This window comes from Lepus europaeus, chromosome 8 (genome assembly GCF_033115175.1).
Source record: "Lepus europaeus isolate LE1 chromosome 8, mLepTim1.pri, whole genome shotgun sequence".
In the NCBI taxonomy this organism is placed as follows: Eukaryota; Metazoa; Chordata; class Mammalia; order Lagomorpha; family Leporidae; genus Lepus; species Lepus europaeus.
In genome coordinates, this window is record NC_084834.1 from 99,497,160 (window position 1) to 99,514,868 (window position 17,709).

The following is a 17,709-nucleotide window of genomic DNA, read 5'->3' on the forward strand; positions in this document are numbered from 1 at the left end:
AAATTACAAGCAGCCTTTTGCCGATGTTAAGAATGATTCATGATATCCTAACAACCAAATTAATGCTCATTACAGCTTTTCAGTAAATTATAAAGGAAATGATGACTGTATTGAAGGAAATCTGATAAGGAGGCGACTTCCTCCTGCCTTGGTATATAGTTCCCACACAATGAAAGCATTGTGGTCTCTCTTCCTGTGCCCTCCTCACACTGCCAAGAGCATAATCCTAGGTGTGTAGAGAAATTCAGAAACCTTCAAAATGTTGCTAGAGCAAATGAAAGTGATAGCGCTCTATGATTAGCTTAAGGAGTGGGTAAATCGTGGGACTGGAAGCCTAGGAAACAGTACTGATCCAGTGCTCCATTATTGGAAAAGCCATGGGTCCTTCCTCCGGAAAGCAAGTGCAGACAGAGAATCCTGGGCACAGGCATGTATCAACAAGATGCACGGGTGTGCTGCAGTCTAAAGACCAGTTGTGTCCAACTGAAGCTTTCTCTAGTGTGCAATTAGAGAAATGAGAATGCTTTGAAGAAAAAGTAAGCAGATATCTGCAGTATTTTGTAGGTATAATAAATAAGTGTTTATGGATTTGTCTGATCTGGGGGCACTCTAGAAGCCATTGAAACAGGGAGGGTGAGGTGCAGTAATTACTTCTACAGGAAGTTGGAGCCAGGTCACAGACATTCCTGCCTCGGCCCCAGTGGGTGGTCTGAACTGAACCCAGGCCACTCTTCTCCTTGTCTGTCTTTCATGTCTTCCCAGCCCATTAAGCATGAGCACCTTGGATTCATTCCTCTCAACCTCAAAACATCTATCTTTGCCCATTTTTACCTCCCATTGAGGTGTGCAAAGGGAAATTCAACCATTTCCTTGATGAAACACCTAATCCTTCCACTGACATTTTGGGTCCTGTTGTCAACATTATACTACCCTTCTACCACCTCTCTCTTCTCCATGTCCTCGACCTAAGCCTCCAAACATGCTTCGAACCACCTCTTGGCCCCAAGATTTTCTCTACACACACCTGATCTCTTGTCTACCTTTTACCACCCAACTCCTTTCCCTTTCCAACTTCTAACCTCCTTGAAATCTGCCTTCATCCTGCACAGTTCTACTGTGGCATTGCTCCTAAAGGTCTCTGATACACAAATTCTGTGGCTTCCTCTAATTTACCCTATCTGAAATCTACAACGTGGCACTTCTCTCAGCCTCCTGCTTGAAACCTTGTCTCCCCTTTAGCATGGTTTGTCCTGGTGGCCCCTTGTGGCTAGTCCTCTTTTCTGGTCTCTGACTGACTGATGAATGATGGGATTCCTTATAGATTTCAATTTCTTCCATCCTCCTACCTAAATTTCTGAAGGTCTGAAACCAGACCTGGTTTGTTCGGGTCAGAAGATCATGGAAAAAGTTCAACATGGGCAATACCCTGAGGTCATTCCGGGCCTCTGCCTCCTTCTATTCCTCCACATTACGCCTCCAGAAGGCATCGGATCAATCCCCAGACATACCATATTCCATGATAAAGTGAGTTCCCAGAGGAACAAAAGAAATCAATAAATGATACCCAAAAATATAAAACTCCCACTTGCAGAGTTGCCCAAAGCATCCCATTAGACCAAATCAATTTATATTTCCACTTTACACAGGAGATTGTTAACTGCTCAAGTTTGGAAAATTGGATAGCTAAGTGGTTTTGTTCCCTGTTCTATTCATCGTATGGTTTAGAAAGTCATACTGAATGCTCAATCATATGAATAAATTCAAAACAAAACAACAATCTGAGTGAGTCCATTCATGTAACCCTCCTACCCTGCTCTGTCACCTACAACTCCCCAACAAGACCACTTACATCAGCATGCTCTGAAATCCTGCTCTGAAGGGTGGTTGACTGATTTTTATTAAATCAACCCAAAAAAGAATAATAAATTCCTAAAACCTAGAAAACACCTTTGTCTTTAGAGACTCAAAGCCAAAATCTCTTTGCAGGAGAGAATTCCTTGGGAGACTTCAAAATGATTGATGATGTGTGGGGAAAGAAGACAGAAATCAGAGCAACGAGAGCTAGTGGATTAATACCAATGTTCTGGCTTCCAGTCAGAAAAGTACAGCTCCCTAGGGCAGACTACAGAACTCAGGCAGGGCCAGCTCCAAGTGGCCAGTCCCTCCAGGCACCATCTGCAAGCAGGTTCCATGTTCATACTCGGGGGAGTCCAGGGGTGGGCACTGCGATCTGCCCAGAAGAGGAGAGATGGATGGAGCTCAAACAGGGATCTTAAGGCTGTATTTTTCAAACTACAAAGTAAGCCATGGAAGGAATATGAAATGCAACTTTGCAAAAATATGTATAAAATCATGCTCAGAAAGCCTTGCAGATTCAGTAACTACTAACACTGACATTTTTTCTTGTAGTTACTTCTTTTTAAAAATTTTTTAAAGAATTATTTACTTGAAAATCAGAGTTACAGAGAAAGAGGGAGAGAGGGAAAGAGACTGACTCTCCAGACAGCCCCAATAGTCGGGGCTGGGTCAGGTGGAAAACAGGAGCTTCATCTGGGTTTCCCATTGGGTTATCATCCACTTCTTTTCCCAGGCAATTATCAGGGAGCCAGACTGGAAGCAGAGCAGCTGGGACATGAACCAGCACCCATATGGGATGCTGGTGTTGCAGGCAGTAGCTCTACCTGCTATGCCATAATGCTGGCCCTCTTTTAGTTATTTCCATTTGCAGTTCTACATACCAAGATTTTTACATAGATGAGGTCATATTAAATGTAAGTACACATAATATATTTTTTACTTAGTACTGTCTGTATTCCCATATTTCATTGGGGATTCTTTGTAATGATATTTTTGGAGTAATATAATATTCCAGAATAGGTAAACAAAACATTGCTATTTTTTCCCTTAGAGTTTGAATATTTATTTCCAAGTTGTCTCCACTTTAGTAAAATATTGATGAATCAATATTTGTCTTCATTCCAGGATATTGTATGAGAGAAAATATTGAAGGAATGTAATTCATATTACTGTTATATTTACTGGGCTCAGCATACATGAGGCACACGCATTACACAGAACTGCAAAATCTCATTCAAAGAGATGTAGTACGCAATCTCATTAACCTCATTTAATAAATAAGGAAACGGAGATTCTGAGAGTTTAAGCTGTTCGCTTACAAACAACATATCTAGACTGACTCTGGACCATACATTTTTAACCACTACAGGCACTAAAAATGTAAAACTATTACTAGGAATTAAAAATTTCCTTTCAGAGAGTTTGTAACGATTTATATTCCCAGCAGCCATTTATGAGATTGTTCTATGATAACTTTGCCAACACTAAGAAATTTAATAAATAGTAAAACAATCATGGCTAATATGGTTGGTGAAATTATTGTTACATAATTTGTTTTAATGTGTATTTATTTTATTATAAATTCAGTCAAGCATTTAAAAATATTTTTCTCTTTCAAGCAACAAAAATACTTAAATGTCTACTAAGAGAACTTTCACCTCGGTAGGGGAAAATGACCCTGGATTTATAACTGGAATTGAGTATTTAGTATCTGTAACCAAATAACAGTGTAACAATGTGTTCTTTCCTCATCTGTGCGAACATCCCACCATGGACCAGGAGCATGGAGTTATCCTGTGCTTCTAGAGAAAGTTGTCAAAGTCGCCTACAGAGACAAGTTTGTAGACTCCAAGGCACAGGTGCAAAAAAAGCCAAAAACACTGAATGTGCACTGGAACTAAGAGACTGAAGTCCTCCATCAACACAATGCCTGTGCTCTCCATCTCCCTACCCTAGGCCAGAAAAACCCTGCCAGCCGAGGAGAGGGAAGCAGCTGAGGGGTCATTCACTTTGCTCCTGCCTTCATTCCCCTGACACGGAATAGGAAAAGAATTCAATACTGGAGTGAACATGAGCTATGCCTCTTGCTATAAGGAGAGCCACCTCCCTATTGTGCCCTGTGTCACACAGCAACACAAATGGTAGCACAGTGGGCTTAGCAACAGGAACAGATGGTGGATGGCGGAGTGTAGGACTGGAAAGATACTGTTACATGTGCTCTACCACAGGGATGAGGTAGTGTGGAAGTATACAACAGGGGTGCCAACTACTTGGCCCAGCGGGCAGGGAAGACCTCCCAGAGGGGGTCCAGAGGAGAACACTGAGCAGGACGTGGCTGCCAGAGAAGCCGGACAGGAGAAGAGTAGAGGGTTCCAAAAATAAGCAGAGCTTGGACAAAAACCTCAGCAGCTAAGCCTAACAGGATCCTTCAGGGAACTGGGAAATGTTCAGTGTGGCTGACTCTTACCTGACCTGCGTGGGCCAGGTATAGCAGGTTTTATAGGTCAAGAAAAGGAATCTGGATTTTATCCTAGGCAGTTGGGAACTGATGTATGTGTGTGTCTTTTGTCACTCTATTTACTGTGGTCTGTGTTTTTTATTAAATGAGAAATTTTTGTACAATATGGAACCTGTGATGAGAGAAGACATTAGAACCACGGCAGAAAACCACAAATCCAAGGAAACTCTGACATTCAGCGACTCTCAGAATGTGACTCCTGTTGGGGGAGGATGGTGAGATCCCTGTTACTCTCTCCCCTCCTCCCTTCTGTAACACCTGCAGAAGTCCCTTCTCATAAAGAACATTCCACGGCTGAATGTTCTCAAGGGGCTCATGCTAGGCTTGGCACATTAAGAAAACTACAATGCAAGCATGTGGATTCCACCGTGGCTGAGAGGGAAGGCAAACACACTACTAGCGGCTTGTCTTGGGGACATGACCAGGCAAGACCTTTTCGCAAATTTTTAGGACTCAAAACTCCTTTCAAAAGGGAAACAAAGTAGAATCTGGCCAGATCAGTAGTGTGTAGTAGGGAGCCACTGCATAGTTGGTGAACAAAAGGAGAAAGTTACTGAAGAAGAGATTCTGGGAAATTGTGAAGAATTTGGAGGCCCGTGAAAAGGTCAGTATGAGTTGTCCCAGCTGAATTTCTTTTTTTTTCTTTTTCTTTTTTTTTTTTTTTTTGACAGGCAGAGTGGACAGTGAGAGAGAGAGACAGAGAGAAAGGTCTTCCTTTGCCATTGGTTCACCCTCCAATGGCCGCTGCGGCCAGCGCACCATGCTGATCCGAAGCCAGGAGCCAGGTGCTTCTCCTGGTCTCCCATGGGGTGCAGTGCCCAAGCACTTGGGCCATCCTCTACTGCACTCCCAGGCCACAGAAGAGAGCTGGACTGGAAGAGGAGCAACCGGGACAGAATCTGGTGCCCCAACTGGGACAAGAACCCGGTGTGCCGGCGCCACAAGGCGGAAGATTAGCCTATTGAGCCGCGGCGCTGGCTCCAGCTGAATTTCACAACCCGTTTCAGGCTGATGGAAAGGGGCACAGCTCAGCTGTGTATGTCATCGACTGCAACCGCCCTGTAGGCTATCATTTGAGGTAATAGAGACAGAAATATCCCCATGGCCAGTCAAAGGTATTAATTATACCATCTAAATGAAATTAAGAGATGCTATGAGCTCCATCTCCAGACACTGCAGGAGGGGACTGTGTCAGTCAACCGCTCAGACATTAGTCACTATACACCCAGTAAATTCAACCGAGAAGTATCCTATTTGCAGGTAAGGCTTCTTCTTGGTGGGTGGTCACCATCTAACAAATATTAATTCAGACCCTTGCTGGACTCACACTGCAGGAACACATTCATCAGAAGTTAGGTCTGATGCAGTATCTTCAGGGGCCAGCAACCCCCCTAGTCGAATTCCCTTGTCATACTTCTCCCTCCACCCTCCACTCCTGTTCTTGTCCAAAGGTGATATTTGCAACGATTTCACAGGATACACTGGAGGAAGTGTGTATTTTCACTGCTTAATCTGCACCAGGACGGCAGCTACTAAAACAGAGGAATGGAGTTTCCCACCCAGCAATCTAGCTGCCTCCGCAAGGATTAACATCCATCCTAAAAGCCCCATCTGTGCAGGAAGGCATTCACATCTGATCTTGCCTGTAATCAAAAAATGGGAGGCTGACCTCAAATATGTCTAAGTGGCAAGTGCGCATCCATTAACCGCTTAGGAACAGCGCCCCTGGTACCTGGGGCTGTCTCCCAGATGCCTCCCATTGACACTCGGTGAGGAAACTCGTACTTGTCATGACTGCAATTACAGGGAAGACTCTAAATATAAGACGCGTTAAGGATGACATAAATAGAAGAGACCCAGGGAATATTTACGCTTAGCCTGTTTCAGATTACTGGTGTAGAATAAGCATGTGTGTGTTTGCGGGGGAGGTGTGGGGCAGTTGGAATTCCAGCTGTCTACATACATGCCTCCTTGCTAAGAAACAGAGAGAAGTCTCACAAGCAAACTAATGAGCACATAGCAAGGAAGACTGGAAATGGAATATTACCTCCAGAAAAAATAAATAAATGCATTTCTTGTTTGTAACTAGTACAAGATCCCGTTTGTTTTCTGAATGCGCACAGCATGCAGACATGCTAAAAATTTAAAAGTTAAAAGAAATATTGCTACTCAGCAGCTGCACAGCCTCTAATGTGTCACCTTGCAGTGGTGAGGTGACTACACGTGGCCATCCCTGTGTGATGCTTTCTCCACATCACAAAGGTTCTGCTTTGTGGGTCAGTGAGGCTCTCCTGCAGCTGTGAGGGATGGAAGAACACAGCAGTGAAATGACTTATTTCACATCTTTGCAGCCACGTCAAAAAAGCTTGAGGATATTAAAGTAAATGCATACTGTTGAAGCATGGCTTTAGATGTTGGGTTTTGTGGGCAGTGGCTCCTTAGCTGATAAATAATGACCTGCAAAGACAAACTTAGAGACACAGTGAGATTTTTAATAGTGTCCTGTCCATCGATTCCATTCTGAACGTGAGCAGATTAAGTGCATTTGGAAGCGGTTAGAGTAATCAGCACCTGTAGCTGTTCTTCATCAGGTGTGAAAGAAATGGTTTCATGACAAAACTGGGGCCCTCTAAAGGGTGGAGAATTTGAATTCTGTTGCCACTTTTAAGATTGATAGAATTCCATTTCAGAGATAAGTACTGAAGGAATCCAGAAAAAATACCATACAGGTGGCAGAAGAGAAAGAAGTATCCTATTTCCTTCCCTTTTGACCACCACTTTGAGCAAAGCTTAGCCGTAAGCCTCAAAAATCATGTGTTCTTTTTTTGTTAGAGGCACTGAATTAGCACAAAGCTAACAAGACCAACCAACCAAGCAAACAAAACTTCATTTTTTCAGTGCTTGTGGTTATTGCTTCACTCTTTGAATATCAACAACAACTAAACGCATTGTAATAGACTATCCTTAATGCTACAGGGCATTTCTTCTGAGTGATGACAACCCCACCAACATGTGGAGAAGGCTGCAGTAGGAACCAAGGAAAGAGTTTGAAGAGGAGGTAGGAGAAGGTGACAAGTGGTGATGTCAAATAGAGGGCAAAGCTCCCAGTTTTGGTGCGAGGCACACTGCCAACAAGCTGACAGGAGCACCACTCCTGCCCATGCGTCTTGATGCCTTGTATCCAATTTACGTTTTACTCAGTGTAGCTCCAACACACAAAACGGTTCACTACAATGAACTTTTATGTCAAGGCAAACTGGGTGTGAGGCTCTGTGGAAGGTGCTACGGATACCCAGGACTGAGCCAGACTCTAAGGACAAGAAAGCCACACTCAAAATATAACAGGTGTCAAAGGAAGCCCAGAGAATATTTTATCCAAAGAAAGCAACAGGGGCTTGAATTTAGATGCTGATGGGATGTTTGCAAATGGTGCCAGTTGAAGACATCTGTGTTAGGAGGAAAGAATACGCGCCAGCTCCCAGGCACACGGCAAGGACTGTGTAGAGTGAGGAACAGGTCCAGCATGGCTGGAGCTTTGTACAGTCACTCAGGAGGCCAGAGGCTGCAGAAGTCAGGGTGAGGAATTGAGATTTAGTATGTGCTATGGATGGAGCATGTTGGCTCCCCAAACTCATGGAGATATTTAAACCCCCCAAAGTTTTATTCTAATAGTTATGGATTACAGTTAATGGTTGAGGTGTTCAGGTGCAGACAATTTAACTATGGCAACAAGGAGGTAGAGCCAGAGGGAAGGCTTTAGGGCACTGGGGACTTGCTCTTGGAAGGTGGCTGTCATGAGAGTTGTTTATTTAAGCTTAGTGCAGCTTAGCTTCTCTCTCTGCTTCCTGGTTCACCTTGTGCGCCTTACTGCACACCTGCTCTACCATGGTCAGCTTCCACCATGCATCAGACTAACGGGCTGCCCAATCCAGACCTCTGAATCTCCAAACTGCAAGCCCAAACAAACCTTTTCCTGCCCAAGAAGCTCCTCTTAGGAGTTTTAGTTAAGGCAATGAAAGATGACTAGTACAATGTATTGGTAGCCAATGGAAACCATCAACAAATGGTTTGTAACATCAAAAACTGTTTTGTAAACCAAGATGATCTTCAGGAAGAATTACTCTCCCTCTTGAGAACAAGTGGGAAAACAATAGCAGGAGAGGCTGCAGGGGAAAAAGTGAGGTTATCACCTGGGAGAGATGAGCTTGGGGCTTCCCAGGAGAAACGGAACAGAGAATGCATCCAACAACACTGCCCAGGCAGAATGCGCTAGACTCGCCGTGGTCTGTTCTGGAGTAGGGGTGTTTTGGAAGCAGGAATAAACCAAAGGTTATGAACTGTGCTGACTGAAAAATCTTGCATCTTCACAAGAAAGTCAGGAAAAGGATGCAAAGGAACCGTGGGTCCAGGGTGGGTGGGTGATGAGGATGGAGGAGTTTAGGAGCTTTTTCTGTATGGTGCTCCTGTCGAACAGATGGCGGGCAGGTAGAGGGCAATCTCATGCACTTGGGATGGAATCTAAGAGAAAACAGAAATGAAGATGAAACTTGTGACTCAACAGTCCTAGAGGAAAGGGGCTAGGGAGGGAGAAGAGCAAGAAAAATCAAGAGAGAAAGAGGAAGATGACGTGTATAACCAGAAGAGAAAGTAACTGGCCCCCAAGACCAGCTCACCAGGGGATGGCCAGATGGGCCTGGATCACAGGTGGAGAGGCTCCCTTGGGCATAAGGCAGGAGTTCCTTTCTCAAAGTAAACAGAGGCAAACAGAAGAAGACAGAGACATTTGAGGAGAAAAGGCGAAGTTTGTCTGCTGCTTTCTTTTATCAGCTATGTTAATCTTCTAAACAAAACAAGAAAGCAGAGCTGTAGAGTGAGAGCAGAGGAGTAGCCAAGTTTGAGTTGAGAGAGCATGTGGAGGGCCCCTGGGGAGGTCAGCATTGGCAGGGGGTCAGGTGAGGAGCCAAGGACCAAGAGTCACATGTGTGCCCTCTGAAATGGCACTGCTTGGATTCAAAGCGCAGAGCTCCTGCTTACCAGCCGGGACACTTGGATAGATGGGTTATTGTCTCCAATCTCGGGCCTATGCCACGGAGATGGGGGTCTTCACAGGACCAGCCTTCCAGGGTTGCAGTCAGCATTAAACGAGATGATGTAAATGAAGAGCTGGCACCCAATAAGTGCTCAACATTCGCTATTATCGTGGATTATCTACTATTATTATTATTATCGCTATTATCTACTAACGTGGATGGCCATGCCTGCAATCGGGTTACTGTTTTTGCCTATTACAAGTAAGTCACAGAGATTCACATGCATAGCCTTAGCATTTTATTTTCTTTTGTATTGAAAAGGATAGCCCACGAGTCTACATCCAGCTGTATTCTTTTGCCACAGACCCACAAGAGCCTTCTCTGCAGTTCATCCCCCGGGCCATAGTTCTTAGAAAGACAACAGCAAACTTGACTTTGTCAGGAGCCCTGCAGAGTCAGAAGTTTGTGAGTAAGGTCTTTCTGTCACTATTAAAGTTTGCTAAGACATTGTTTAATAAAAGTCAGATGAAGGAGAAAGATACAAGTTGTTGTCTCTCTTTTAATTTAGGAAGGCTTCAATTTAAACATAAGTCATGTTCTTTTCTTCTGAAAGGAAAAGCTCAAAGAAAAGAAATGCATTGAAACATTCAATCATTCCGCAGCAGACAGTGTGATCTCTTAAATAATACAAATCAGGAGAACAAGGAAGAGACTATCATTGAAAGTTCCAGAGAGAGATTGGATACGCAATTGATAGTTCAACAACAGGAGATAGGGTGACAAGATGAGAAATAGGAAAAGAAAACACATTACAAAAGAAGAAGATAAGGAAAATAAAGAAGCCAGTGTTTAAAAAATAGAAAAAACAAGAAAATTGAAAAACCAGAGATAGAAGAACAGGACCAGATGGAAAGAAGAGGAAGGTGAAAAAGAAGAGATAAGAGAGAACCAGAATAGAAATCACACTAAGACCTTTGCTCTAATTATCATGTCCCATGTACTAGAAGTGGATTAGACCTTAGCACATCTGTCTGAAGTCACTCACGTTACCCAACATTCCCAGCACCATCTACATGCCAGTTAAGCACTGTACCTGGCTCCTAACTCACCAAGCAACGTATTGGGCATTGCCCAGTGTTCCCCATTCTGCAGGAAGTTTCCTAGGGTGATCAAATGAGATGAAAATACTTTGAAAATTACAAAATTCTACCAACACCCATTCTTAGTATTAACAAAACCATGGGGAATATATGTAGTCATAGTTATGGTCCTGGAAGTCATATTTAACTTACCATGGAGCAAGCAGTAAACCTGCCTCCTGCTCATTATTGTCTGGGTCCATAACAAGAAAATGGCCAATCAAATTAATTTACACAAACATAAGCAAGTGTTATTGGTCATTAAAAATGACAGCAATGTGGCTTCTTTCCAGCATTTACCAATACAAGGAAGTATGTAAGATGCAGTGATATTTAAGAGAAAGGAATAAAGAAATATAGAGCTGTGGGCAACTATAAAATGCATTTATATGTACATTAAAAAGAGTAAAGTAAATGTGAAGCGATATAAATTATTGAACTTTAGTATGCATTAATGTTTTTCTTTAAACTTTACTTATTTATAAGGATAATGCATACACAAAAAGGAACACGGGAATACATGGCAGTCTAAATCAGCTTCCTTAGTGTTTGCAAAAGAATAACAAGTTCTTGCAGCTTTTCCCAAAGTGCTACTCCAGGCCCCCTTTCATCATACCAGTTCCCGCCAATCCAACCTTCAATCTACCAATCTAAGGACCATTCTTGAGCCCCTGTGGTGTGTATTCAATTGTGCTCAGTTTCCAGGACAACAAAATGGTCAAGCGTATGAATTCTGGAATTATATTCTTGGCTCCTGACTTCAGCACTGGCTTGGCTGGGGCCTTTGTGGGCATTTGGGGAGTCAACCATTGCATGGGAGCTCTTTCTCTGCCTATTTCTTATTCATTGTCTCCCCAATAAATAATTCAAAAAGTATATATTCTCTAGCTTCAAACATTGGCACTCTCTGGCTCAAGTTTTGTCACTTTGAGCCCATTAGTTAACCTGTTTCGGTTTCTTCAATTGAAAAATGGGATATAATCAGTATCTCTCTTGGAGAGTCACCATGAATGTTATCGGCCAAATGCATTCAAGTTAGCACTGCAGTTTTCATTTAATAAACCCACAAAACCATTGTCTATTACCGGATGCCCATGAAAAGATCACTCACAGAGAACATGAACCAGTCAATGCCAAGTGCTGGGTCACTGGTAGAATCAATCAGCCAATAGGGGAATTATAATGTAGGACATGCAAAGAGGAAGCTGGACCAGAAGGGAAGGAATCAGAGCCAGGAATGGAGGGACAGATGGGGAGGATTTTGATGATCGAATTAAGGCAGTAACTACTACATGTTTAAAGTCGGTGCCTCTTTCCTTCCTTTCCATTTATAATCACAGAAGCAGCTACAGAAAGATGGAGGGCGGTGCCAAGCCACCTCACCACATGGCAGAAGTTGCTGTAGAACAGAACTGGCACTCACCTCTCTGGCTTCAAGTCACCATGTTTGGAGGCAGAGAGCTGGCGTACTGGCTTGTTCAGACTCCTTCCCTCGTTCTTAGCTGTGTCCAATTTGACTCTTGTTTTTGTTCCTGTTACTCAGTACCACTATTTTATCAACATTGAAAAAAAAAAAAAGATCTGCTGCTCTCTCAATCTGTGCATTTCTACTTTTTCACCAAAATTTTAAGATCCTTCTTTCAGAAATGATGAGAATATATAGGGAAAATCATGGAGGGTTTCAAAGTGTCTTTTTCATGATTTAGAAGAGAAATGTCAAGAGCAGTGTTTTTTGTGTTTTTTTTGGACAGGCAGAATTAGACAGTGAGAGAGAGAGAGAGAGAGAGAGAGAAAGGTCTTCCTTCCGCTGGTTCACCCCCAAAATGGCCACCACGGCTGGCACTGCGCCAATCTGAAGCCAGGAACCAGGTGCTTTTTTCTGGTCTCCCATGCAGGTGCAGGGGCCCAAGGACTTGGGCCATCTTCCACTGCCTTCCCAGGCCACAGCAGAGAGCTGGAGTGGAAGAGGAGCAACCGGGACTAGAACCCGGTGTACCAGCGCTGCAGGTGGAGGATTAGCCTAGTGAGCCTCAGCACCGGCCCCAAGAGCAGTGCTCTTGAGCAGGCAAAGCGGTGGCTCCTCTGCCTGCTCAGAGATAGAGGGAGGGAGGGAGGAGGAAAGAAAGAAGTCAGTTCTCACTTTGCATATCGGTTCCAGATCTCATTCTACCTTTAGAAACTGTCAAGAAATTGTTCACAACATTACTTGTTCTCAGTAATATTAGGGGCTTCCTGCATCTTGTTCTGCAAACCACAAGTTATCTTTTCAAGAGGCTATGAAAAGGGGAGCTGGGGTCTTCAATGAAATATCTGGGGCATGACGTCCAGCCTTCATTACTTTGAGATGCACAATACACAAATGCACTTTCAAGCTTCTGAGAGAACTTGCACTAGAGAAGTGGCTTACCTTTATTTACCTTTATTTAGCCAAGACTTGTGTGCCGTGCCTACACTTCCCATTGCTTACAACTTGAGTCTCAGGGAGTAGAGTGGGAAAATGCTACAGTAATACATGATACTTGTCTTCCACAGATTTCTGATAAAACGGGAATGAGCGTTTAAAAAATTACGAGATAAAAAGAACACATCTGAATCTCCCAGGATTTCCCTACCCTAACACAGGAGCCCTTCAAATGTTTCTGCAGTGCTGCCATCTCCAGTCTCCGTCTTATCTCCTTTGCACGTAAGAACTGAAAAACAGAGCCCTCCCCTTCGGCATTCCACAAACGCAAGGCACTGTTTTTAATGCATCTGCATTTGGACATCTCCCCCTCAGGTTTTTATCTGTTTTTTCCTTTTCATCCTCACCCTCTTCTATGGACAGGAGAAAGCTTTTCACTGAGAAAGACAAATGGAGAAAGCACCCCAGGCTTTGAAATTTTCTGATAACGTTGTTGAGATGTGGGCAAAAAATAAAATCTAAAAATCCATGAAGAAAAAAAAAAAAAACCCACCCTGACTTTCCATAGCACTTAACCATGTCTGCCACAGTTGGATGCACTCCCGCCACTCACTCCAGTTCATTTATCTTTGTTGAAAACCTTCAGCCCTGGCCTAAATCTCGCAAACTCTGTACTTGCTTTGATACACTTGGAGAAAAAAGATCCTACACATAAGACATCTCCATATGTGAGAACACATTGAGGTTACTGGACCTGTTCCCAGGATGTGTTTACTCGTGTCTGTGTGTGTGATAGATTAGATGTAATTTTCTTTCTTAAACAGCTAAGTGCAATTAAGAGGTCTCTGATGATGATCTTAGGAACGACTCAGATAGAGAATAATTCCTGTGGGTAAATCCTACCACCCTGGAAGGTGCTCAAGAGGGTCCTTCTCCAAGACTTCCAACAAGCTAGGACTTCCCAAGGACACAGAAAGGACATTCCATGGACAGCACTGCACAGGGCGGGTTATCCTCTGCTGTCTGTCATCACGAGGCTTTCCCTGCCACTTTCCTGAGCAGAGATAAGAGGCATCTAAACATCCATGAGGTTGACGATGACCTGAGACAGCACATTAGTTAAAAACATTCCAGAGGCAGACCTTGCGGCTCAGTGGGTTAAGCTACTGCTTGGAACTCCTGCATCCCATATCAGAGTGACGGTTTGAGTCCTGACTGCTCTGCTTCCGATTCAGCTCTCCACTAATGCGTCTGGGAAGACAGCAGATGATGGTCCAAGTACTTGGGTCCCTGCCACCCACCTGGGGACCTGGATGGCATCCCACGCTCCTGGCTATGGCCTGGCCCTGTCCTGGCTATTGCAGGCATTGGGGGAAAGAACTGGTGGGCAGAAATCAATCTCTCTGTCTCCCTCTCCTCCCACCCCTCTCCCTCACTCTGCCTTTCAGATAAATAAATAAAGCTCTAAAGAACATTCCAGACCTTTAGGCTCAGGATAAAATTAAGATAGGAGATGAGCTCTTGGTGGCTACAGTAAGACATTTCTCACTTATCCCCTCAACCAGGACAGTTCCCTCTGAATGTCAACCTGTTACCCCTAATCCTTGTCCAAATTCAAACACATGTTCTCCCTCACTGGCTCTCAGACCTACACCTGCCTAGTGGGGTAAATGATATTCCCCTCTCTCAAGTTTCCATGCCCAGAAACCTGGGAGCCATCCACAAAGCTTCCTTCCCTTTAGCAACTAGGGTTGAGAGATCACTAACTTCTGCTGCTTTTGTGAGACTGTACCATATGAAACGGTCCCACAAAATAGCAAGAACAACAATCTTACATGGATCAACCTTATAGATCATTAATACCCAGGGAAGCCATGACCCCATCTCTTCATCCTCTTAGCAGTTTTCTCACTACAGGCCTTTGCCTCTCATCTGGATTCCTACAACTCCCTTCCAAAGGTCTTCCTGCTCCAGTCTCATCTTCTTCCAAGCCATCTTCTCAGGTCTTTCTGTTCACAGAAATGTGATGGCACTCTCTGCTTGAAAACCTTGATGACAAAGGATGCTCTTCTCCATCCGAGCACACAAGGGTCTTCCCAAGCCAGCCCTGCTTCCTTCCACTTGAGTGGCATCACATCCTTCCTCGGGGCTGGCATTCTACTTAACTCTACGGACATCTGAACATCTGGAATGTTCTCCCCTCCATACCTTCAAACCTTCTAATTCTCACTCTCCTTTCAAAATCATCTCAGTTATGATGTACTTCAGAAAACCCTCATACCTGCTACACACCCACACACACCCTCTCTGGTCTAGGCTGGGGTCCTGTCCCACAAGCTCATCTCATATCTTGTACCACAGAGTTCCAGCAATGACCTACTAAATGTGTATCTCCTTCTATCATTGGATGAATTGTTTCCCTCCAAAATTCATATACTGAGGTGGCAACCACTTGTACCTCAGAATGTACCTGTAGATATGGAACTTTTAAAGAGCTAGTTAAGTTAAAATGAGGCTGCTAGCGGTGGATCCTAACTCAATCTGATGGGTATACTGATAAGCAGAGGAGAGTAGGACGTACAGAGACTCCAGAGGCACAAGTGCACACTGACCTGGTGGAAAGAAAACACGGGGGCTGCCATTTGTAAGTCCAGGACTCGAGGATATCAGCCCTGCTGGCACACTCATCTTGAACTTCTGGCTTTCAGAAGACTTCATTGTGAGGCAATGATTTTCTGTTACAGAAAGCCTCCGGTATTTTGTTATGATAACCCTAGAGAACTAACCCACATCCACTCCCTGCACTGAGCAGCACTTCCTGGGATGCAGCAGGTTTAATTCATTCTCTGCATCCCCAGAGCCCAGCACAGTGCCTGGCAGGGGGCATGGACTTCCTATGCCCTTGAATGAGGAAATGAATGCATGTATTGCTGTGCTACAGAGAAAAGTGGGAAGCACTTCGACAAGGCACACATTTAGTGAAAAAACCAACTGCAGGCTCAACACACTTCTTTGAAAGTTCAACAGCTGAAATTACTGGTCAAGTTTTTTTGTTAACAAATACTATCACCAGACTTCACTCCACAAAGGATTTCTGAACAGCAGGAAATGGTTACCTCATTTAAAACCACTACTTAACACACCTAATTCCCAAAAGAGCTATGGTTTGTCCCAGCTCTTTTTAGTGGGACCTACTTTTCTAGGGCTGAGGACTTCCAGAGTCACTTAGCTCAGTCCCACGATTCTCAATTCTAACAGTCCCCTATTAGCCTTAAAAAATTAATGCAACTCCTAATCACCTAATTTTCTGTCAAAGAGAGCTGTGGACATTGGAGAGAACAGAGCTCATTAAAAATTAAATTTTTTCAATCTCCTTATACAAACATTTGTTTGTAAGATACATTGCAGCATAAAATTCTTAGGGTTTGCATGCAAGATAGATTGTAAATAGAGGAGCCTTCATAAAGGCTATAGTTCAGGGCCCACCTTCTCACTCTTCTCCCTGACTGTAGTCTCGCCTTGCTCTAGTCAATCTTGCACAGTTTGCAGGCTTCTTGCCTCCTATAACACACCCTTAGTCAAACTACTATCCTCTCCAAAAATCTCAATTCCTATTACCCACCAGATACAACCCAAACTCAGAGTCCTCTACACTCTGGTTCTAACTTACATTTCCCAGTCACCTGCTCTAATATGCTTTAGTAGCAATCATGATCTTCATCCAGGGTGGATGACCCACTGGTCATGATGGTTCCCAGGCTTTACCTTCTGAGCCTGTCTGCTGGTGGAACCACACTCAGAAAGCCCCCTTGAGTCCATTTGTCTAAACAAAGCTTTGCTAACCTTCCGGAAGCATTTAAGGTTCCACCTCCTCCTTGAGGCCTTCCATATCTTATTAGTTGTCGCTTCTTTAAATGTAGACATGACAGCCCATGCTGCCTGTTGGTGTTACGATCCATAAATTACTCTGTACACATGTTAGCTGCACTTGTGTCTGTAGTTCATTTCCTAAAGTCGCCTGAAAAATATCTGTGTTCCCTCACAGCAGCTCAGCACCTTGTGCTCGTGGGTGGGTTCTCGGTAAACATCCACAGCATGTTTTAACCACGGCACACACTTTGAGTTCTCCTGGTAGCTGCTCCCCCACATCCTAAAGCAGGACTCAGTAGCTGACCTTAAAGCTGTAGTAACCAGCTGTAGCAACAGTCCCTCCCACTGCCAGATTCTCCTTTGAGGGGAGGCACGGCTGTCTCCCATTTGCCCATGGTCCTTACTACAACTGGCAACTCTGTCAATGACTTCACACCCTATAGCACATAGGATTTCCAATTAGTTCTAAGCCTGGACTCCGGGATGCTACTTTTTGCAGCCTCCAACATGTTTGCAGAGCCTCCAAGCTTGGGCTTCTACTCTGAATCCAGCATTTTTCAGCTGTAGCCTTACACCTGGCAGTTGGGTCTTCTTAGGGTACAGAATGCATGTCTAATCTTAAGGTCACATACAAAAAGGGATGGTCACTCAGACCACGGCCCCACCAGCCACACCAGCAGGACCACCGCTGACCTACTGGGCCCTGCCCCACATACCAGACTAGACAACTGAGGTATCAGCGCAGTCCCAGACTGAATGCACCTGCTGGATACTGTGATCTAGCCAGCTAGCCACACCCCCTTCCTGCACAAAGCCAAATCCCACAGCCAGGTCAACGCCTCTAGCACTCACTCTCCTAGGTCCTACCTTGCTCTCCTTTCCTATATGCCCAGT

General features: G+C 44.1%; 1 protein-coding gene across 1 annotated transcript in view; it reads right to left on the bottom strand.

Annotated features, from left to right (window-relative positions):
• FRAS1 (Fraser extracellular matrix complex subunit 1) overlaps positions 1–17,709 on the bottom strand; it is a 308,843-nt gene that overhangs the window by 197,912 nt on the left and 93,222 nt on the right. The gene's annotated exons all lie outside the window — the stretch shown is intronic.